General features: G+C 36.2%; 1 protein-coding gene across 7 annotated transcripts in view; it reads right to left on the bottom strand.

The window, feature by feature from the left end:
* Window positions 1-24,070, bottom strand: part of DMD (dystrophin) — a 1,990,807-nt gene that overhangs the window by 829,399 nt on the left and 1,137,338 nt on the right. The window lies entirely within an intron of this gene.

The raw sequence follows: 24,070 nt of genomic DNA, 5'->3' as shown, positions 1-24,070 counted from the left end.
CAGTTCAGCTCTGGTCTTTCTATTTGTAAAGCTTGTCAGCTAGACGATGTTATAATGTCCTACAAATCAATTAGTTGGAAACCTTTTCAAGAGCAAATTCGATTTCTTGTCCCCACAAGGATGTTCCATGTTTAATAGTCTATGAAGTGTTGTAAAATTTCAACATGAAAAAATATTTGGATTTCTTAATGAGTGTTGATAGGAGAGGTGAAAAAGAACAAACATAGGTTAGTCACAGTATTAAAAAAAAAAACCCTCAAGATATTTAGACAAAAATTCATTACTGTATTAGAAGGAAATTTATTTCAAATTCTGTTTCCATCAAGGTATTTTGCATTATAAAATGACATAGGGGCGCCTGGGTGGCTCAGTGGGTTAAGCCGCTGCCTTCGGCTCAGGTCATGATCTCAGGGTCATGGGATCGAGTCCCGCATCGGGCTCTCTGCTCAGCAGGGAGCCTGCTTCCCTCTCTCTCTGCCTGCCTCTCCATCTACTTGTGATTTCTCTCTGTCAAATAAATAAATAAAATCTTTAAAAAAAATTAAAAAAAATAAAATAAAATGACATAAAACAATTAATTGCTTTCAGGTGCAGCCTATCAAAAAATCCCAGAGGTACAGTGATAAATTTAAAAATAATCGATAGCCACCAGAACATTTTTATTAGTCATTGATGGTGGCAAGATTAAATATCTTCCACTTTCTACCCTGAATGAAATTTTAAGAATATCAGAAAAGGAGTGTTATTAAAAAAGAGATTATTACAACCAAATATAAATAAAAAGAAAAATGCTTTTTACCATTACATAAAAATGGCACTCTACTTTTTTTTTTAAAGATCATCCAGAGTGTTTGAGGCAATTAAAATAATCCAGTACTTAATCTGGAGTTTAGAAAATGAAACAATCTGAGAATTTGAGATCCCTACCGTGTTTAAATCAAAAGGACTCCCAAATCCCTATGTACTAGTAGGATAAAGTCACTACAAAGAACGCTCTCCTGATAGATGTGATTCTCATGATCAAATATTCTTATATTTCCCTGTCTTTTGAGCCAATACCATACACACAGTAAATGCCAGTCCATACTTGCCAAATAAATGAAAGGATGTATGCCTTCTGACACTGGGTCAAATCTCTCTAAGACTCTTATTCCACATAAAGAAAATTTTTTTCCTACTTTTGTGTAACCTTACTTTGAATACTAGAATTTCTGGTAGTATAACTAGCAGTTATAAGACTCAGTCAATCAGCAAAAATGGTAACAAGGCCATTATTCCAGGGACAGAGGGCCTCAAATGAACATAAAACTATGCATTATTGAACTGGTCATAAGCCTTCCTCACCATACTCTCTTACATGTACATGAGATATGTTCTAGTAAGCATGTGGTATTTCCTCACAACTAGTTGATTTTGCACCATTACTTAAATCTCACTCTTTATCATCCATTCACACCAGGGTGGTGTGTGACACTCTCTGTTACTTGCTTAGTAATGGAACATTCATTCATATCAAACGTGTCTATATTCCTATCATACTGTACGTTCACTGAGGTCAGAGATTGTGTCCCATTCATGATTGTGGCCTTAACGCTTAGTCCAGTATCTGGCTCATGGGAGGTTTCAGTAACTATCTATTGAGGGAACACACGCATGTCTAACTAAAGGAAGTAAGGGAGGAAGGGAGACATTCAATTTCCTCATTGTCATAGTATCATTAGTATTAATACTTCTCATTGGGCCTCTTAGAGATTCAAAGAAACAAGTTCCATTTTCCAGGTTTCAGGAAGTATATAATCTAGCTGAAGAGGTGTGACACAGCTGTGAAGGATAATTTGTTGTACTCCATATAAGAGAGAAAGCAAGATAAATGATGCACCAGAAAGAGGGATGATTTTAGTGGAAGGATGAAGAGGAGATGCCTCTGGGGGGATGTGAAATATGAAGAATGGGTACACCTGAGAAATGTGGAGGGTTGAGGGGCTGGCGAGCGAATGGCAGAAGGCAAGGCCTAAGGTGTGCCATTTCCATGATGTGATGAAGAGTATGTATTTGGGTTCCATGTCACTGTGGGAGTGCAGGGAGAGGGATAGCCCTGGGTGGAACTTGGGCCTCAGCAGAGAGGACTTGTCTTTTCATTACAGAGCTTGCAATACTCTGGGTTGCAAAAGAAAGTAACTTTTGTTGTAAATATAGGACTACCAGAGCTAGGATAATCCTGAGGCAGAGTTCAGGCTAATGTTAAGACGGAGACACAGGGAAAACACTAGAACAGGATTCTGGGAGACTGGTATTGGAGTAAGACTAGACTTTTGATAATGCACCTAGAAAGGAAAAAATAAACCCAATACACTGTTACGGGAGAATCTACAGGGTTTGCAAACTAGCTGGATCATGCAATTATGCATGACTACTGGAATGGGAAAATCCTTGCTGAAAAGACTAAGGAGAGTGAAAGGGAAAGCTTAAGACTCCGATTTGTCCTTCAGTGGTGTCCAATATCCACACTTATTTTTTTTTAAAGATTTTATTTATTTATTTGACAGAGATCACAAGTAGGCAGAGAGGCAGGCGGGGGGGGGGGGAAGCAGGCTCTCCGCTCAGCAGAGAGCCCGATGCGGGACTCGATCCCAGGACCCCAGGATCATGACCTGAGCCGAAGGCAGCGGCCTAACCCACTGAGCCACATATTAGTAATATTTTTAAAAAATGCCTGAGTATGTATTAGATGTATGCTATAGCATTGTGCCTCAAATTTTATTTTTACTTTTTTAAAAGATTGTATTTATTTATTTGACAGAGAGAGAGAGAGAGAGAGAGAGCGCAAAAGCAAGGGGAGTAGCAGGCAGAGGGAGAGAGAAGCAGGCTTCCTGCTGAGTAAGGAGCCCGATATGAGGCTCGATCCCAATACCCTATGATCATGACCTGAGCCAAAGGCAGATGCTTGACAACTGAGCCACCCAGGTGCTCCACATCTCAAATTGGAAGGGGAGGTGAACCCTGAGAGACTATGGACTCTGAAAAACAATCTGAGGGGTTTTAAGTGGTGGGGGGTGGGAGGTTGGGGGAACCAGGTGGCGGGTATTAGAGAGGGCACGGATTGCATGGAGCACTGGGTGTGGTGAAAAAACAATGAATACTGTTACACTGAAAATAAATAAAAAAATTAAAAAAAAGGAAACATAAAAAGAAAAAAAATCTAAAGTGCACAAGAATCTCCTAGAGAACTTGCCAGACCGCTAATTCTGCTTCAGTGGGTCTACGGAGGGTCCAAATTCCTCTACTTCTAACAAGCTTCATGGGGACACGGATACTGTTGGTCTAAAAATGTCGTCACACTGAGCAGTCAGATGACAGAAACTTTGTTAAGTAATCAAAGAATTCTTGTTGGTGGTTTATAATGCTATCAACTAAAGCTGCTTCAGAATTTTTATATCCGCTCCTTTACTTTGTATTTCTGATATTGGCCCTTTTACTTCATGGCTGATGGCTATAGTAACTTTTACAACCCAATTGTAGAATCAACAAGGGTTTTATTATTTCTACTTCCCAGGTAAAAGATAGAATTGAACAGCTAAGAATAAAGCAATAATTTAAAATTGTTAGATCTACATCTCATTTATATAGAGTCCTTCAGGTTTTTTAATTTTGTGAAAGAAGAGCTCATTAAATAGTCTATTGCTTTTGTGTGAGAAGATTTTGTAATCAGGAGAGGTATTTACAGTGTATGATCTACTCGAGGAGAGCTTTCAGTAATAAAGCATAAGACAGTGAAATAATGGATCAAAACAGGAAGTAAAAAAATTTGTAGTGGTGTTTTATGTTAGCCTCTGAGCCTGAAGAAGATAAAATTTGATGTAACAAATTAAATGTAAAACCTCAATCAACTTTATTCACTCAGGGAAAAACAAATTAGTTTTAATTCTATAGCTTCTAAATATTTTAAGCACTAAGTTATTCACTACCAGTGAAATTTTCAAGCTTTGATATCATACTAATGTTCTGTTGTCATAGGCATCCTTATCTATTTCTCTGGCAATTAACATCTAGTTTTAGTTTTTGACAGAAAGAGAATCATAATTAAATCTATTGGATTATTTATCACAGTTAGAAAGCTTATTGTGTTTTGATTCTGATATGAAGCATCATTCTTAATAAGGATTCCATATCAGACTTCCCTAGGGAGCTTTTTCAAAATCTAAAAGCCCAGAATTTCAACGTTGATGACTGCATCAGAATCTCTGGAGGTAAGGGGACAAAGGAGTACAAAATAGATTCACTATTAAAGAAAAAGTAGGCAAGAGACTCTGGAAGGGGCGAGTGAGCAGGAGAGATATGCTTTATAGTTACTGCATTATCTCAACTTTTTGTATGCTTTTTAAATTGAGAAATGTTCCTAAATTATGGAAAATGACACATACATTTAAGTCCCTCAAGTCTGGTCAAATTGAGGGGAAAGCAAGAGAAATTATGGGCAAGGAAGGAACTGCTACATTTCTCAGAGGAGAGACTATGAGGCAAAAGCAGCCAGTTTGTTTTATACAAAAGCATTACATACATTTAAAAAAAGTGTATTTGCTAAACTTTTCAAAACTGTATGAAAGCAAAGCAGAATAAATGGAACATAAAGTGTGACCAATAAAGAAAAAGAATAAGCTAAGAAGCAGTTGTGTGAAATTGTACAATGACAAATTGGGTAATCTAAGTAGGAGTTAAAGAATTGGCTAAATACCACAAACTAGGCAGAAAAGGAAGACGGAGATTGGGAGAAAAAAATCAAGACTGAGGAAAACTGAATAGGAAAAAAAAAAAACCTTCTTTGAACAAGTAGATATACTTCCATCAAGAATACAATCCTGTGATTTAATTATAATTTTGTTAAAGATTTCCTTGGAGACAGATTAATCACGGACTCCATTCACTCATTGGTCATGTGAAAATATGTAAACATACGAACATTATGGACACTGGTGAAACTGCTGGAGAAACCTCTACTGTGATATAAAAATATGATGCATTATGTTTTACTGCTCTACTCTTTCTGTCCCGCTTACGATCATTCCCACTATTTTCTCTTAGTGGCTAGAATTCAAGTAAGAGTCTCAAAAATAGTTTCTGGTTTTTTTCTCAAAGATAAATTAAATGAGCCTATTTCCCATGTTGATTCTCAGCAGTACACTGTCTTTAGAGTTTTCGATATGCCTCAAAAAGTAGTCATATTTTGGGACGCCTGGGTGGCGCAGTTGGTTGGACGACTGCCTTCGGCTCAGGGCGTGATCCTGGAGTCCCGGGATCGAGTCCCACATCAGGCTCCCAGCTCCATGGGGAGTCTGCTTCACTCTCTGACCTTCTCCTGGCTCATGCTCTCTATCACTGTCTCTCTCAAATAAATAAATAAAATCTTTAAAAAAAAAAAAAGTAGTCATATTTTATCATATGATGAATATGTATAAGGAAGCAATGTAAATGGACAAAATAGACAAGCATACAACAGGCTCAGCGACAAGACACTTTCAACCTAGCCCATTCATTGACTGGCTGACTCCATCCTGGTGGAAGACCTGGTGACCTGTGGAGAGGATCTTATGATGACAGTGATAAGCACTGAAAGATGGCGGAAATTTGGGAAATGCAGGATTTAAAAGAGGGAGAGAAAGGCAAGAGTAGAAAAATGGTGGATCTAAAAAAGGACTGAGGGGCATCTGGGTGGCTCAGTGGGTTAAGTGTCTGCCTTTGGCTCAAATCATGATCTTGGGGTTCTGGGACTGAGCCCTCTGTCAGGCTCCCTGCTTAGCAGGGAACCTGCTTCTCCTTCTGCCCCTTGCCCTAGTTCATGCTGTCTTTCCCAAATAAATAAAATCTAAAAAAAAGGTGAAAAAAAAGGAGGGGAAATAAAGGAAACATGGCCTAGAGAAATGAAAAATTTTGAGTAAAGAATGAAAGTGGTAGGAGGCAAGAAGCCAAGTCCAAGTTCGAGCACCTAGAATGAGGATATGGAGAATGATGGCTACCTATTAACCACAAGCTAAGTTCCAAACACTAGCCTACCAACATAGGCCTAAAGGGCCTCTGCAGCCTCTTCTCCCCTCTGCGTTTGCAGCCTGCTTGCCTGCTGCTCCCCACCTTCAACCTTCGCTCCAACTCCCTGTAAAACTAAATGTCCTTCTACTTACTTGATGGTCCTGCTAAGTTTTGCAGGTTGAAATCATAACTCGCCTGCCACGCTCAGATTAAATATTCCCTCTTTTACTGGACTTTTAAGAGCCCAGGGAGAGCTAAGTGTCTCTCCCTTGTGTAGATATTTATAAAATATTTCCATTTAGTATCATTCATTGGTAGCATTCATGTCTATATTAGACTTTACAGCTGAGGATTAAGTAATACTAAAATAGTTTTTTCTTCTTTTGACCATAAAATATGAATCCAAGTTTGAACTGTATCCCAGGTTCAACTTTCATCTGAGGACCTACAGGTCTTTTACCAGTAATTTGCAAAATAAATCAAATCAAAGCAGAACAGTCTTTACAAAGGATCAACCCAAAATAAAATGCACCTTTTTTCCCCCTATTCTTTCTCCAGGTCTAATTTTTATTTTCATCTCAGTAAACATTTACTGTGCTTCACGAATAATAATGCCCAAACCATATGTGTGTTGTTAGTTTGCTGCAGGACTTGGAGGCAGGAAAGGGGGTGGGAATCTTGTTAGATTTTATCTAATACCCTTTTTTCCTGGGTGGTATGGCAGCAGATATGCTTGTTGGTACACGTACACTTTCTTAACTGCTCCTCATAATGGTTGCTATAAAAGAACAATGATAATTCCTTTTAGAACTAGAATTAGACTGTTTCTTTTCCCAAGCAAACATCCTGCCAATGAACTAACGGAAAATCATGTACAGTAGCGATTTATTTTAATGGGACATTTACCTAATATCAAATTACAATGAAATTTCCTTTGGATGTGTTTATCTCAGCCACATCAGTGATAAATGCAGTCATTATTATCACTGCTGTTAATGCGTATACCAAATGAATTCATCAAAGTGCTTTAAGTACTACATGCTTGGAAAGGTTATCTCAGGCTTTTTTTTTTCCTTTTCCACGAAACAATGCCCTGGGCAGAAAATCCCCAAAATATACATTCCTTAATTTCAAGCAGAAATTCCAAAAGAAGAAAAAAGTATGTATGTTAAATCTCTGCCTTTGGGGCTCTGATACTTAAGACTGCAAGTTCAATCTGTCCTCAGACATGACTTGGCATTAGAACTTTAGTAAGTTTGGGTGAGCCAGGCATAAATTCTACTCTCTGAAGGAATCTGAATTAGTGGTCCTTGTTTAAAAAAAAAAAAAAAAAAAAAAAAAAAAAACAACAAACAAAAAAACAAAAAAATACCAAAAAAACCACCTGTTGTTATAAAGTACACAACTTTGTAAAGTTAATAGGTTTTAGTGAGTTAAAAACCAATGATAGGCCTCTCTAGGTTCACAGATTTATTCAATCTTTCTTAGTTCTAAATCATTCATTAGAACTTCAGGAGAACTAACTGGGAACATTTAAGAGTTGTTTTTCCTCTCTATTTATAGGTTTGTTATGAAAACAAATGGACTTTTCTCTGATCAAAAGGAGGTTCTTTTCTATGACCATGCTTTTCTTGGTTTGTTTTTTGTTTAACTGAAATGAAATTAACATACAGTGCTATATATTAGGTTCAGGTGTATTATACAACAATTCAGTAATCGTATACATTACTCAACATTCATTTTGATTAAGTGTACTATTAATCCCCACTATCTATTGTACCCATTCCCCCCACTCACCTCCCTTCCAAGTATCCATCCACAGATAAAGGGATATAGATGTAATACATACATACAATGAAATATTATTCAGCCACAAAAAAGGAATGATCTATTGCCATTTACAACAACATGGGTAGATCTATTGGGTACTATGCTAATTTAAATAAGTCAGACAGAGAAAGACAAATGCCATATGACTTCACTCATAGGTGGGGTTTAAGGAAATAACAAGGAAAGAAAGACAACCTCCCACCAGACTCTTAAATACAGAGAACATGCTTGCTCTCTTAATAAGAGATTCTGGTAATAGAACATATAACTTCAGCAATAAATTTCTTTTACAAATTATTAGGATGGTTGTAAAAGCATGTAAGATATATCATCATGGAACATGTTGCATGCAACCAGAAAATGCTCACTCTAAGACAGAACACTTGAAAGGAGACATAGATCACTTCAAAATTTCTTCTTCTTTCTAGAGGTTTTACCAATTTGGAGCCACACAAATATTTATTCAAAATCCATTTGGTGGATATAAAAAGCATAATGAGTGTATGAAAAAAAGCAACATAACTGCTTTTTAAAAGCAAGATGATCTGTAAATGAAATTAAGACTGGAACTATTTGATTAAAAGTCAAATCTCATTGGCTTTGAAAAGTTGGAGTTTCCTATTGGTACTTGCCATGCTTACAAAGTATTTTCACTAAGCGAGACATTCATTGACTAAACAACTATTTACTGAATGCCTCCTATGGGCCAGGCACTCTGCCAGGTGCTGGTTATTACTGCCTGCAGTAGAAGGAATGGGTTGGAGAAGCTCTGTAGTAAAAACAGGAAGACCAAGTAGGAGATGTTACTGTAGTTAAGGGAGTGGAAAAGGTAATGTGGATGGGGAAGTATTGGTAGAGATATAGAGAAGTGGCTGCAGACAGTTGATATTTGGGAGGTAAATAAAATGTGTCCATCTATCTGTGTTTGGAAGATGGGAAAAGAAATATAAACCTCACGGTAATTAAGACTATACTGACTGAAGACAGTCTTCTTCATTCTTGATATTGCCAGGCACAGTGTTGGGCATTGCTTACCTTAACAATTGCTCAAGAAATATTTGTTAATAAATTGAGTGCTAGACTAGGTAAGATATTATAGTACTCTTGAATGGTTCAGAAGTAAAATTCTGAAATATATATATAGCACCTTGGTATGGAAAAGAGACATTAAAATATAATTGTGTTTTACCAAAGTATTGTCTCTTAACACAAATAGCAAGTTATCAAGGTAAGGTTTTGTTCTTCATGCTCTTGGGAATGGAAAGGCCCAGAAATAAAATAAAGAGAGATAAAAACAGATCTCTGTGTCTAACATCAATTAATTGATTTTAAGTATTTAGCTCAGATTACAGACCCCCAAGACATCAACTAACAATCCACCTCTAAGCACATGTTGGGTATCACTAAGCCTTCTATGTCCTTCTCATCAAGTTATATAGGCATTAAAAACAAACTACAGGTTTTTTTTAGCTTCACTTTCTGAGGTTGTTTTTCTTATTTTCCAACTCATTATCTGTTATAGGGTAGTGCTCTTCATCTTCACAGAATTTGACTAGAAGGTGAGGTAACAAAACACATCTGTGTATCTTACTGACTGAGAATATCCTTTGGAAACCAGGCAAATCAGGCAAAGGAATGGGTTCTATTATTAACATATTTGTACAATGTAAAAAATCTGTACCTTATTGCACTATACACAAACCAGAGCAACCTAATAATAAAAGAGCCAGAGGACTTAAGGATGTCTCCTGTTAAAAATTCCAGAATTATCCATGTGATTCCCTAAAACATCAGGGATAGTTGTAAAAAGAAGTGAAAACCAACTCTAGTCATTTTGACTTCTTTACAAAATATAACATGGCTGTTAAATGGGTAAATGAAGACACTCCAAACACTCCATGTCTCTTACAATTAAATTTTCAACCAGAAAATGTCCTGTCAAACCCTACTGCATATCCATTATGTCTACTTTAGAATTTTTTCACAGTATCTATAAAATTAAAGGTCTTTATTTCAATTAAAAGATTTTGAATTTCTTCAGGGCAAGGACACTATCTTCATCTTTTGAGCTTCCACCAGGTTAAGCAGTAAAAGTCTAGTGACCAAATCAGTGAGCATAATACGTATGGTAAAAAGTATGATTAAGTCATATCTCTGTATTTTTAAATACCCAGTAGGCTTTAACCAACACATTAGTGCTGATGACTCTGAAGGGTCTCTATAAAGCAGCTGCTCAAAGAACATTAAAATATTCAACACTCCGTATTTGTGGCCATGGAACAGTGTTCTTACAAAACCAAGGCACTGCTGCCCAAGCCACAATGATGCTTTGTACTAGAGTCTTCAGAGAAAATGAAAAGAAACCAAGTAGGACAATGTCTCTACCCTTCCCAGTTTCCACGTTATACCAGTAACCTCAAAATTATATTACTTTCAACCAATGAGAAGGGCACTGTCTTCAACAGATATGATCTCTGTTCATGAATGATGAATACATGAAAAGAAGTTCACTTCTGTTAGTCATCAGAATGACACAAATGAAGACCATGACAAAATACCACTTTGTATCCCATAAAATGGCACAGTTGAAAAGAACCATTTAAGATCAAATGTTGTTGAGAACAGAGAGCAAATGGAGCTCTCCATCATGACTGGTTAGGGTACATAATGACAAAACCACTTTAGAAAACTGCTTTTGCAATATCTTACAAAGTTAAACACTTAACCTAGAAGTATTCCACTCCTAAAAGAAATGAAAACACTCACAAAAAGACTTCTCCCCCAAACATTCATAGCTTCTTTATTCCTACTATCTCCAAACTGAAAGTGGCTCAATTGTCCACCAACGGAAGAGACAGACAAATCATGGTGTGTATGAGTGTGTTTTAGGAGGGAAGAGAAGGAGGGAGGGACAGATGGAGAAGGAGAGAAAGCTTCTTAAGCAGGCTCCATGCCCAGCACAGAGCCAGATGCTAGATCTCACAACCCTGAGATCATGATCTGAGTTGAAATCAAGAATCAGACGCTTAACCAAGTGAGCCACCCAGGTGCCCGAATCATGGTATATTTTTACAATGAAATATTAACCAGCAACAAGAAGGAATGAACTACTGATAAGTTCACTACATGGCTGAACCTCAAAAATATTTTGTTGATTAAAATACTACATACTGCATGATTCCATTTATATGAAATCAATAATAGACAAAAGTAAAGCATGGTGATAGAAATAAAAATAATAGGTGCCTATGAGGGTAGGCATTGACTACAAGATGGCATGAAGCGATGGGAATGTTTTTATTGAAGTACTGGTTTTATGAGTAGAAGAAACTGAAGTTAAATTAAACACATTATCTATTTGTTTCTCAGTTCTAAGGGCGCCCTTCTATATTTCCTTACATACTTGCTACAGTCACACAGAGCAAGAGAGCATGGAAAATAAATTACAGAGCAAAATCTGACTACTACTCAAAATATCCTGACAGATTGAAATGAACTAAATTTAACAGGTTCAGATTTTTTGTAGGAATCAACTCTTCCTCCCCTCCCAAATAGATCTGTTTCATCTTATATAAATTTTATTTCTATTAAGAAATAAGCACATGCCACTTTCAAGTACTTTCCTCTGCTCAAACACTATTTTAGCCATGTTAACAATGAAAATGTACAAGTTTAAATTCTTTTGCTCTCACTTCACACAGTACCTCTAGATATTTCTTATGCAAGAGAAGAACTAAGACCATCTCATTGGCAAAACTCAGTCATTTGAAGACAGAATTTTAAAAGGTTCAGAAGACTAATCAGGTTATATAGGTTCAATTTGGACAATCTAGAAGATAAATAGAGTGGCATCTGTATTTTACCAAAGTTTGTGTATGTGTGCTGTGGTATGTTTACTAAAGTAAGAAGGGGAAAATAACATAGTGATCCCATGGTCTTAATTTTTAAAAGATAAAATGACTCAAGAGACTTTTGGGGCTTTCAAGAATAAAATTTTGAAAACTTAATAGCAAATGATCCCAATGACTATTTTTTTTAAAGTGGGGTTTTTTTAACAAGATGCATGCCACAACACAGGGGATCCTCAAAGAAGCTAAGAGTCTACAAATGTATAAACATGGGATAAAATAAGGGACCTAAAACCAAGGGCAAATCTTTAAAACAATACAGAACTGCGTAAATAGTGAGGAAAAGCCAATCCAACAACTGAGATTTGGGATGATGTAAAAAAAAAAAAAAAAAGACACATCTAGGGTCTTTTCACCTCTACTTGGAGAAAGAAGAACCCGAGAGACACAGGTTCAGTGATTGGGGTAGAAGGGGGAAGATTATGGATAGAGATGACATAGAGAGCAAAACCGCTCTGCTCCTCTGCTTGTCTGCTCTGTCAAGGAGAATGTTCATCAGACTGGAAAAGGCATAACTGTATGAGGGAAATGAAGCCCAAAATAGGTGAGGGAATTTTAAAAGAGCACCTTGCTGCTCCAAATGAGAGAAAATCTCTGGCCCCAGACCAATTATATCCCAGGGAAATGAAAGAACCTGTACAATATGGTCCTACCCTGCTGTCAGTGGTCTTTGAGGGACTTGTTAACACTGGAGATGGGCAAATGTCATCCCAATTTTCAAAAGTGGGAAGAAGTCACTGTACTGGTTTCCGTCTCTTCCTGCTAAAGAGCATTTCTGGAGGAGGAGCAAAAGAATACCTGTTAACAAAGACAACTGAGTCAGCTAATTTGTGTTTGTACCATAGCTTGTTCTTAGGGTGGATACATGGGCCTGGCTTGGTGGTTTAATCTCTTTTGCAACTCTATGCAACTTAAAATAATTTTTTGGTTAATAAAACTGTTCCCAGTTCCTAAAATAAAGTAACTATGCAAGGATTTCATTGTATTCTACAGGGAACAGTACAATGTCAAATTTCCTACCATCTGAACAAGTTAGACGGCCTCTGGCTAATGATGAACAGAGACAATGTTTTGATGCAAAAACCACTTTGTTTTTGACATAGCAAACAAACAAACAACCCCCCCCAGACAAAACATCTTCTTCGTACAAGAAGGGAATAAAAGGAAATAAGATGCAGAGGTACTAAAGAATCTACATAGGAGGGAGAGTTCTGAAAAAAGATGCAAGTGAGAATTAGACGAGATGAATATCCACAAAAGTGTTAAGTGCAATTTCTGGGAAATGAGGTTATTAGTCATTTGTATGTTTTTCCCCATCATTTGAAATGTATTTTTCCAATGAGAAGGTATACTTTTTTTAATCAGAAAAAAATGCTATTTTCATTTGGATTATAAATTGATATAATCTTAGCTTTCAAAAATATTTTATCTAGATTTATGACTTAAGAGTAAGAAAATAGACAATGTAACCTTTCCTGGTGCTGTATTTGAATTATTCAAATGCAGTATTTTTAAGTAAGGTTATCTTGTTTCAGCTACTAAGATAGCAGCCCTGTAAAATATAATTCACCACATTATTTGTTCAAGTGGATACTGTTAGAGTTACCAAACATCATAAATAGTAATTCATCACTTCTCAAGTAATACTAAGCTCTTCTACTATCATCACTTCATAGCTTTCTTTAATGGTATTTTTCTATGTACTAGTTTTGAATACATCGACGTGTACCATGAAAATGTCAGGGAAGAAAGGTTATTAAAAAATTCTAAATAGGTTCAGTTTACTTGATGCCCTCTGAACATGTTGCTTTTTAGGAGAACAACTTAGAATTACTACAGCAAATATACTTTAGGGAAATAGCTGTTAAGAGCTCTCATTTTGTTTTGCCATCTCCCAAAAAAGGCTAATAAAGGTAGGGAGGCATCTTTCTCAAAACTCCCACTCTATACCATCCTTTTTTCCATATTTGTGCTCTTTTTTCTTATCTTTAGCCTTAATATAAAACTTTAGTCTGTATCTTTTTTTTCTATTATTTCATTTTCTAGTTTGAAATTTTGTTACATGCTGTCTCAAATCCTTTGTGAATTAAAGAAGAGTATAAATCAATAAAACCTAAAACTCGATTTGCACCTGTACATAAGCACTTGAGATGTTTTAATCAGTAGAAATGAACAAATAAGGTTAGTTTGGTATTCTACATTTAAAGTAAATACCACATTCCCAATGTGAGAATAAAGTTATTTTTTAAAAAGGAAGAATATCAATCTGTGACATTTGCAATACTTTCTAGATTCAGCAACATCTCTCATGGTGTGACCCTATGCTCAAACCAGGAATGGCATTTGTCTCAGACAATCTGATTGTGTCCAGCAGGCCAAGATATTATTAATACTATGCCAAGAAGATTATTACAATGATCTTATTGTGATCATCTTACTCTTACATACTTTATAAAGTGCCATCAGATGATTATTTCATTTGAGACCCATACACATGCATGAAATAAGCAAAAAATATGTTACAATCCCCATGTTAAAGATGAGGAGCTGGAGGTGATGGACATGTTTATGGCATACACTGTGGTGATAGTTTCAAGGGTGCAATAATCATCAAATCACAGTGAGCTTCCCACTACAGAGGGCCACCCCTTTTCTGACTTGTGTTCTTTGTTATTACAGAGATATGCACACATAGGGAAAGTAGAAAAGACACAAAACTGGGCAAATTGCATACATGCTTAAATTATTATGAAAATAAAAACCCAAGTGTTTCATTATTAGAGCTCCTTTTCTTGAGAGAGAAAACTTATTTCATACAGGTTTTCCTACTAAACAACTATTTTGTCTACTTTGATGGTGTTTGTATATTCAATTAAATGCAATCATTCTTATGAAAAAAAATTTTCATCCCAAAATAATGAGAACTATCAACACTGAGTATGTCTGAAGCTGATTTAGGGAGGACTGGAGCATTCCTAGATTAGATTACATGTTTTTGTAAAGTCACTATATTATAATGTCAGGCTGACATGATTCTTGATAGTGTATTTAATGGCTAAAATATGCATAGCAAACATTTGTGTAGAGTTTATTGGATCTAATTTTCTGTTTTCCATTGAAACAGGAAGGTGAGTGATGCAATTGTGGTACTACTGCTGTTCAACTTAATGAAAATTCTGTCCACTATCAATCAAATGGATGTTCTCTTTTTGTTGTCCAAACAAACATGCTCAAAAGTAATTTATTTTATGGAAAAGTCCTGCATTAACACGATGAAAACCCACAAACCAGGCTCTAATTTCTTTCAGTTGCCCTTGCTGGCAAGGTATACACTGGAGGGTGGGGGAAACTATTTTTACATTTGTATTTCTGAGGTTATATGGACAGACCAAGTGTCCAGATGGATTAATTAGCACCTTTCAATAATGAAAACATGCCCATTCCCCTTTTTGTCTGTAAAAATAGAAGACTGAATGAGGCTCACCTGAGATGTTACCTCAACAGTGGCAGCAATGACTGGGCCAACAGTAATGTGGGATGATTTGTGTTCTTGTAGAAGTCAGTCACGATGTGGATCGGCACAAGTCGACAAACCACATGGCATACCACAAAAACCAAGGACATATGAATAATTTCCTTTTCTAAATCTTTAAGAATCTCTCTCTTTTTTTAATTTTGAAGATAACCGTAAGAGGAAGAAACAACGTGAAAGAACACACTTGGTAATAAGTTACTACTGTTTCTCTCAAAAAGAGAAGAGTTTACCAAAGCGGCATTTTTTTTACAGAGCACCATACACAAGTACCATATGGTCTGTCTGTAAATATTAAAAATAAGTTTAAATATATGCAGAACTAAAAGTGTAGTATTTTTATGTGTAGGTTTGCGTGGAGAAAAATACTTGTTAGACAAAATGTTTGAATCCTGTTAACTGTGATAGAAATGGAGTGTCTATAGGTATGTATGTAAAGGGGAAGAGCATGTACCTATATGAGTATCTGTTCATGTGTCATAAGTAGAAGTCATTTAAAATAATATTTGTTATTAAATCACTCTCAAAAATCACTATTTAATCACTTATAAGGCTCACCATGATTCGCCAAACAATTAAGACCTTTATTTGTAGTCATGAGTGTTGGAGGAAAAATGCTCAGATCCCTAGTTGGTGGTAAGATTTAACTGACCATGGCTCTTCATTCCATTTGCTTATCTTCTCTTGTCATTGGGAAAGAGTGACAAGATCATAACCATACTGAAATCCCAGTCTTTATGCTCAAAAATCTGTTTTGTTTCTTTTGCCTTATGCAAGAACATGATTTTTTTGAATAGAGGTAATGATAGCATTAAAAAAGGTAAGTAACCTGAAAGACAATGTTTTAGCAGTAACTCTCACTGCTTATTTCCTGGAATGTTTTGAAATAATTAACTTCTAAAAAATAGGCTATTTACTGCCTTGTTTGCGAAAACAGTCCATTATATAGAAAAATCAGACCAAAGGATTTATTAGTTACCTAAATTAAAATTTGTGCTTTATCACAGAATGGTAGTTGATTGATTTGATACAAAGTCCAGAGGAGTAGGATTTAGAAGACAAAACAGCCTATTTATCACTTACAGCACTTTGAACAAATCACTTGATCTTCACTTGATTTATTTGTAAAATTTCAAAAATAATAACACTAGCACCTACCACATAGTGGTGTTGTGAGGATAAAAATGAGTCCTAAGGGGTGAGCACCTGGTTCTTACCTTTTCATTTCTTTTTTTCCCAGCGGCAGTAGACCTTGCTGATAAAAATTATCTTCTAAAAACTGATTTGTACACATGTTCTCAGGAGTTTTTATTTTGTAATATGAGATAGTGGCAGAATTCTCTGGGAGTAGTAAGCTGGTCTCAAATGACAAGTGATGATTACCTGTTGTCCTTATTAACTATGGATATGACCCCAAAGCCCTGTAGTATGTCATCATACCCATCACCTTATAATCAGTTTTTAAGGATTTTTGTTCCAACAAGGAGAATGACAAATGTTGATGCAGCCAGATTTTCTGAGCCTCCTTTTCAAATAAATAATGATTGGTTTTGATTTTTCAAGTAACACTTCAGACTAAATTGTTCCATCCCCACTACATGTTCACACTGGATCAGAAATGTTTGTGCACACCCCTAATACCAGTGAATGGGTTTCTGACAAGCATAAGGAAGTCTGAATCCCTTTCCTCCTCCTGTATAATAGCAAAATATTTGCACTATTGCTTTAAAAGGGGAAACTCAGCCCCGCACCAAGGCAACTGTTTTGTGTCCTTAATAAAGAAAAGTAATGGTAACAACAACTAGGCCAAATGCCAGAGCCTGCTTGTATTGACCCAGCCTCTGCCGTAGCAGATTATATACATTTATCTTGGGCAACATTCAACCCATTGAAAGTGCCTTCCTTATTACAGCGAATTACTGTTATCATCAGAATAAGTTTCTCATCACAGGCTTTTGACTATGGAGATTCAAATATCCATCCATCAAACCAACAAACAACAGCTGCCAAAGGAATATTTGGAGTTTACTTAATCATGTCTAGTTCTGAAAGAAATCTATGATGACAGAATAGCATTGGACCACTCAACTGATCTCTAATGCCCTAAGCAAACGCACTGGGGGAAACTTAGTGACTTTCATGTATAAAGAGCTCTAATGTTCTGCTCATTTTTTTTCCTTTCTGTATTCACATAAGATTTCCATATTCAATATGCCCAGGTGCTTTGAGGTATCTTACCAGTACAGGAATGGATTATAACTATGGGGAGGTCTAAATGAGCATTTTGGACTCTAACTTCAGTTGAAAATACAGTATATCAACAGGGTCCCAATATTGAAGGTGAAAAAGAAAAGTATTATTTATTCAGACGGCCAGTGGGCAGGGAAAGCAGATCTTCATGTTAATTTTCCCTTGTCATTAATTTTAAGATGCCTGCAGTTGCCAGGATGTGTGAAGTTTTGGCTCATAGAATGTTACACTATCTTTGGCTTAGGACATTAACAAGAGTAAAATGGCAACAAAGTCTGCATAAGTATAAAAAAAAATGACTTGCCAGGAACAAATGCTATTTAAAAAGAACAACAACACTAAGAACAATACCATCTGAAATTTCTATAGTATTTTACAGCTAACAAAGCATATTGATTAGTTTGAAAAACTTCTACAGTTTCACCCTATGAAATATCAGAGACACTTTTTCTATTTTGTGACTCTAAAGAGTGACCAGTCATGTTCAGAGAAATTGTTATAGGGTTCCCCTAAATAAAGAGACTCAACAGAAGGTATATGTATATATAGACACACACACGTATATCTGTGTATATGTGTGTGTGCAGCTATGTGTGTATGTGTATATATGTGCACACTTGTGTGCACACACACACACACACACACATCCACTACCACCTTCACAGGCATACCCAGAATAACATTGGACCAAAAGTCTGGGTACTCTATAGTCTAATCAGATTGACACTCACAATTATCCATCACAGAGGTTAAGTAATTTGCTTAAGTTAAATTAATAAAGTTGAGATTTTTATCTTCCAAATTTCTCAGCCTCTAGCCCAATGTGGTTTTTCTTCTTACCATATTAAATTTCTTATACAAGTGAAAACTGTATAGACTGTATAGAGAAAACTGGCAAGACTGTAAATTTCCTTAGGCCTATATCCCAGCCTTATTCAGGGCATGAAGAAAGTTCAAATGCATGGATCTGACAGGCCTGCAGCAGCTTGGACCTCCACTAACATATCTTCTATAGATACAAGGGAAAGTGCTCTCGTGGTTTCTATCTGATGGTGGCAGTGACCACTGAATGGACAAAAACATGGTAACACAGGGGAAAACACAGAGAATAAATATTTGCAACTCAGGAATAATCCTATAAACAATGAAGAAGCTAATGTACTCCAAAAAATAATCTAAAATTTGAGTTAAAAAAAAAGCTTGAGAGGTATTTGTTACATCGAATGTTCACTTCCTATTGAATACTTTCTTTAATTTTAGGGATCTATTTATGGGAAAAACTGTATGAAGAGGTTCTCTACAAGTTCTCAGTGATGCATATTATTTTGACACCATGGTTTCCTTAAAAGACAGGGACAAAAATGGTTTTTGAAGAAACTTCTTGGTGTTGAGTGGCTTCATAATGTATGTGAAAGATATGAAAATATATTGCAAAAAAACCACTTGCATAAAAATCTTTGCCATTTTTACTTTTTTGAAAGAAACCCTTCACAGTCCTTTGGGGTGAGAATTTGACATTATTCAAAATGTTCTTTTATTAGATAGTTCATTGAAATAGTTCCTCCTGTAGTCAACCTTAAGGCATCACTTTGAAATAATGTATTTTTCTCCTAAAGTGTATCTGCTATTATCCACACATTATCCTGGAGCAGAAAGAAAGTGTTTGCTTAAGAGAGTACATTCTTCTGTTTGTCATTGCTCACTATCATAGTTCCAATGCTTACTGAGGGACTACCCTAGTCTTATGGTCTCCCTTTATATGTGATGATAGGTGTTATTTTCCTTTCTTGAAGCCTTTTGGCATTTCATAAGAAACAATACATGACAAACATGAAATTAAATTGTGATTATGGGGAAACCATATAGTAAGTTAAGCAGCATATTTAAAAAAAATGAATGCCTCAATTACTCTAATTGTTGTGGTACAGTTTTAATAGCAACAATATTTCCTTGAATTAAATAAACAAAGACATTAATACTCAGGTCAGCAAAGTATTTACTGAATTCCCACCATGAACAAGGCTATCCAATAAGTCTGAAGTAAAATAAATTTAAGGCCAGTTTATTACTCCCTAGAAGCTTAACACTATGGTAGGAAACAAGATATAATCACATTAAAAGTTAAAGTTTTAAATAAAGGTTCAAGGCAATAGAAGATGTCATTTGGCAGTACCTGATTAATTTCTAAATGGACTGTACAGACAATAGTGATTATAGTTCAGTGGAGAGAGTGTGATCTTTTCAAGGATGGATGGAAAACAAATGCCCACAAGGAATAATTTGTGAATTTTATTGAAAACCAAATATATATTGAGAGCTGATGAAACATGCTTCATAACATGTACAAGAATCAGAAAGGGGGAAAACCCAGGTGGATTTATGACAGCACAGTTTTGAGAGCATATTCAAATGGGCCTTGAATACCAGGAACAGGGATTTTTTTTAAAAAAAGATTTTATTTATTTATTTGACAGAGAGAGAGATCACAAGTAGGCAGAGAGGCAGGCAGAGAGAGAGGGGGAAGCAGTTCCCTGCTGAGCAGAGAGCTCTATGCCGGGCTCGATCCCAGGACGCTGAGATCATGACCTGAGCCGAAAGCAGAGGCTTAATCCACTGAGCCACCCAGGCTCCCCGGAACAGGGATTTTTATACTAGAATTTGCAAATAAAGGGGAACTACTGCGGATGTGAGCAAATGACATGATAAAAGTGATTTTGATGGTTTATCACAGCATTACCAATGGACTGGAAAGAAGAATGCAAAGGCTAATAGAGCAGGTTAGAGACAGTTAAAATTATAACTTATAATTATAGTACCGTCAGGACACCCAAATGTGAGGCCCTTCAGGAGTTTACAAATACAGGAAAGATAGTAGAAATGGAGAGAAAGTTTGGAATAGAGATAAACTGATGAGGTAGATAAAACCAAGAGAATGAAATGAAACCAAAGTCCAGGTTAAGAAGAGAAAGTGAAAACACCTTCCTAAAAACCCAGTGAGGGGGGCGCCTGGGTGGCTCAGTGGGTTAAGCCGCTGCCTTCGGCTCAGGTCATGATCTCAGGGTCCTGGGATCGAGTCCCGCATCAGGCTCTCTGCTCAGCAGGGAGCCTGCTTCCTCCTCTCTCTCTGTCTGCCTCTCTGCCTACTTGTGACCTCTCTCTGTCAAATAAATAAAATCTTAAAAAAAAAGAAGCACTCCTGAAAAATTAAAAAAAAAAAAAAACAACAAACAAACCCAGTGAGGACACGTATTTAAGATAACGGGGAAAAGAGTTTCTAGGAAAGGACGTATGGTAGAAGAATTTATGTTGGAATAAACTAAAGTTTTGAGTATCCACTTTAAAAAAATATAAACAATAAACAGGTATGCCCTCTTAATAAAGAACCAGTAGTGAAAGAAGTTTAAGACATTTAACAGGAACCAAAAAATCCAAGTCATAAAGAGACGTACTAAAATGAGGGCAACTCTTCCATGGTCCAGTCATTAAAACTCTTTAAATGTCAAAAAGTCTATGAGAATTCTTAGACAATGGTGCTACCTTTCTGAATTCATCCTTCTACATTGCCTCTAAATATGCATTTTGTGTTAAATTTTATTTTATAAGATTCTTAAATATATGTAACAGATAGAACAAAGCTGCGTAAATATGATCATATGCACTCTGTCTTTGGTCTTACCCTTCTCCTATTCCGGCCACAAACTTGCCCCATTCAAATAACCTAATTATAGGGACATTTGGGTGGCTGAGTCGTTTGAGTGTTCAATTCTTGATTTCAGCTCAGTTTATGCATGATATCAGGGTCATGGTGTCATGGGATCTAGCCCTGCATTGGCTCCAAGCTCAGTGCAGAGTCAGCTTGACTCTCTCCCTCTGCTTCTTCCCTCCTCTCCTGCTCACTCTCTCACACATAAATAAACAAAATCTTTTAAAAACCCCAAATAACCTCATCATACATTTCTGTATGTTTTACACTGAATATTTTCCTCCAATTGATAAAATCATACAAAAACATTTGCAAACAGGAAGGCATGTACGTCTACAGGATTGTGTTTTATTTTTTTTAAGATTTTATTTATTTATTTGACACAGAGAGCTCACACGTAGGCAGAGAGGCAGGCAGAGAGAGAGGAAGGGAAGCAGGCTCCCATGACCCTGGGATCAAGACCTGAGCCAAAGGCAGAGGCTTTAACCCACTGAGCCACCCAGACGCCCCCAGGATTGTGTTTTGAAGAATTGATCATTAATGGTACTTTCATGCATATGATTTTCGTAATCTATGGTATGCTGTGTTAATGCTTCCTAGTCAATAAGCATATCTCAAATTCATATATAGTTGCTTAAGAGTCTATGCTGAAATGTTCTAAAATTTAGTCAAGGATTCCCCTATTCCGAGTTATTCTTTGTTTCCCTTTTAATGTTTTCTTATTTTCCACTATGAACAATGCTGCAATAGGTACCCTTGCACATATACCCCTTATGCACTGGTAATTTAATTTTATAGATAAGGTCATAGGAAGTAGGTTGTATAGTGTACTTTTACATCTCTATGCTTCCTTTCACTCTTGTCCTGTATGAAGGCCATTTTTTCATATTCCTAAACTCCAAGGTGGACTTAAATCTCACCTACTGTGTTTAATAAAAATAAAAACATCTTCCTAGCATCAGAATTGCCAGTGTACTTTATAATGATTATCTGCACATTGTACTCCATGTCATTTTAGACAGCATTTTCTGTAGAGCAGGAAGCATGTCTGATAATTTCTTTTCTTCATATAAGCTCAGAGAGCTTTTCTCATTTAAGACAAAAACACGCAAATTGACTTCTTAATGCCTATAATATTTTAAAATACTACTTCAGATCAATTTTTAGGAAACAACCACAAGAAATATACTCCTACCTTTAGAAAGTTTTTGTTACATGCATCATAGGTTTCTTGGAAATTCCTTTCATATTTAAGATTCTGGTAGATTTTCAACAGATATTGGGGATTAATAAAAGTACTCCAATAAGAGAATTGGAAAAGGATTCCTACTCAAGCACCTAGCCTTCAATGTAGAGCCATAAAAAATTTATAACATTAAGATATAGTAGAACGATTATAGGCTATCACTATGCCTTTCCCCCCTTTTTTTCTTAGGTCTTATACTTTAGTCAGGCAGAGAAGGTGAGTATAAATGCGAATGATACTAGAAATAAATTAAAATTCTTTACTGATGTAAAAAGAAATCTTACCAGGCACTGTCCTTCATGTTCACCAGAAGTCTACAATATAAAACCAGCCAATCTCTCGAGAGAATGTAGAAAGTTTAGGGGAATTTAATTATATTTTATTTGCAGAAGGAATCAATATGGCAGTACTTCTCAAGTTCAATTCAATCACAAATGTGGAGAACAGATTTGCATTTACATCTAAGCAGAAGCAGGGAGGATTAAAAAGATTTCAATATAATTTAGCAATCCCTTTGTCAAAATAGGGCTTTCATTGAACATAATGGCACTCAAGGCCATCCTTCCAATAAATTACCCTATAAAAGTTCCATAAAAAATTTAATATGGTACAGGTTGGGGAATATAGGTAATTAAATGTGTTACAGAGGTAGAAAGAAGACCCTGGGAAAAGTAAAAGATTGTAATTAAGATTTGAAAGAATAATTCTGAAATAATTATATTATTTTAGAAAAATCTTATCAGTATGTTAATCACTTTAGTTCCCTTATCATAGGGGAGAATCTTAAATAGGTGCTTGGGTCACTGGTAACCAACCCTTTGGTGTTTTCAGATGCTCGCATTTCATAACACACAGGCTCTAAACCTTGATTACTTTTCTATTAAGAACACTGTTGCTTGTCAATCTCCCATCTCTTTAAGACGCTCATGTCAGATGGAAACAAAATCGACTCCTGGATGCCAAGCAAACTGCACTGGGATTGGGTAAGACTAGGAACCATCATCTGCAACAGAGAGATAAGCGAGGCTAAATGCTCTGTGGTCTTTTGAGACTTTATTATGTGAAATGAAGAATTTACAAGCAGAAACAGCAGCTAAAAATCTCATTATTAATGAGTTCTGAGTAGCCATGGTTTCTGGTTTTTCATTTGAGTCTATAAGAGGCTTCACAAAGACAGGCGTGTGGGCACAAAAAAATTACAGCAAGTAAACAGAATATGGGACCAAAATAGTAAAATGTAACTGTGTCTCGCAAGTCTTTGTGATATTGGCTGAAGAGTGAACTGTACAGGGTTTGTTTAAACAAAAGCTATGTAAATCTTTGCTCAGCTGGTTGTTCGGGAGAATAAATGGAAGCAAACAGAGGAAAACAGACCACAGGCTAGAAGAGTTTGTCAAGAATGATAACAGGCATCAAAGCAACAGGATTTAAAATGATAGCCTGGCCTCTGTAAATAATGCAAAAATCTTCAGGATGCACTAGAGACCCAACTCGATGGCATAATAATTTTGGCTAAAACCCTGCTATTCCCACCATGAGACCCCATAAACTACAGTAGAAAGCTGAGGAATTTTATACAC

Source organism: Neovison vison, chromosome X (genome assembly GCF_020171115.1).
Source record: "Neovison vison isolate M4711 chromosome X, ASM_NN_V1, whole genome shotgun sequence".
Lineage (NCBI taxonomy): Eukaryota > Metazoa > Chordata > Mammalia > Carnivora > Mustelidae > Neogale > Neogale vison.
This window is presented reverse-complemented; position numbering and strand designations above follow the sequence as displayed.